This window comes from Liolophura sinensis, chromosome 1 (assembly GCF_032854445.1).
Source record: "Liolophura sinensis isolate JHLJ2023 chromosome 1, CUHK_Ljap_v2, whole genome shotgun sequence".
In the NCBI taxonomy this organism is placed as follows: Eukaryota; Metazoa; Mollusca; class Polyplacophora; order Chitonida; family Chitonidae; genus Liolophura; species Liolophura sinensis.
This window is the reverse complement of record NC_088295.1, coordinates 64364380-64364950: the sequence shown is the minus strand read 5'-3', so window position 1 is coordinate 64364950 and position 571 is coordinate 64364380. Positions and strand designations below refer to the sequence as shown.

Sequence of the window (571 nt, the reverse complement as noted above, 5' to 3'; positions counted from 1 at the left end):
ACAGAAAGATAAGAACTGGATGTCAGACAGACTCCGTGCCGTAATGATTTCAGTTTGTCAGATTTTTTTCAGTTTCACCACAATATTAACGCTGGATTGAGTGTAAAATGTCGGCCTGTGTACTGGATTACCTTCAACACTGCTGTGTCTCAATTGTTTCCAGAAAGAAAGTGAGGGTTGACAGAAAGAAAAGAATGACCTGTCAGACAGACTCCGTGGCGCAATGGTAGCGCGTCTGACTCCAGATTAGAAGCTTTCGTGTTCGAATCACGTCGGGGTCAAAAGTTTATTTTTGAACAGGTGTTATTTGCTTTTATATATATTCATCGAATTTTCACCAGGCAGCGGCATCTCGCTTTTTGTGCTACTGACTATGGAAGTGGTAGATGTCCGAATACCGTCTCTAATTTTAGATCATTACAGGATCATCTTTTAGGCTATTCCATTGTAAAGATTGAATACAAGCACATGTGTTGCACGTTACAGCTTAGTGGGGACTGACAAAATATTTAACAGAAACGTTTTAATTTTGTTTAAGCGACTTCCAAAAATGGTTGTTTGATTGCATAAT

At 39.2% G+C, this 571-nt stretch overlaps 1 non-coding gene across 1 annotated transcript; it reads left to right on the top strand.

Moving 5' to 3' along the window:
• The first annotated feature begins 209 nt into the window (after positions 1 to 209).
• Positions 210 to 281, top strand: Trnaw-cca (transfer RNA tryptophan (anticodon CCA)). Its single transcript has one exon. It is a non-coding gene; the product is annotated as a tRNA-Trp (tRNA).
• The last annotated feature ends 290 nt before the right edge of the window (positions 282 to 571 follow it).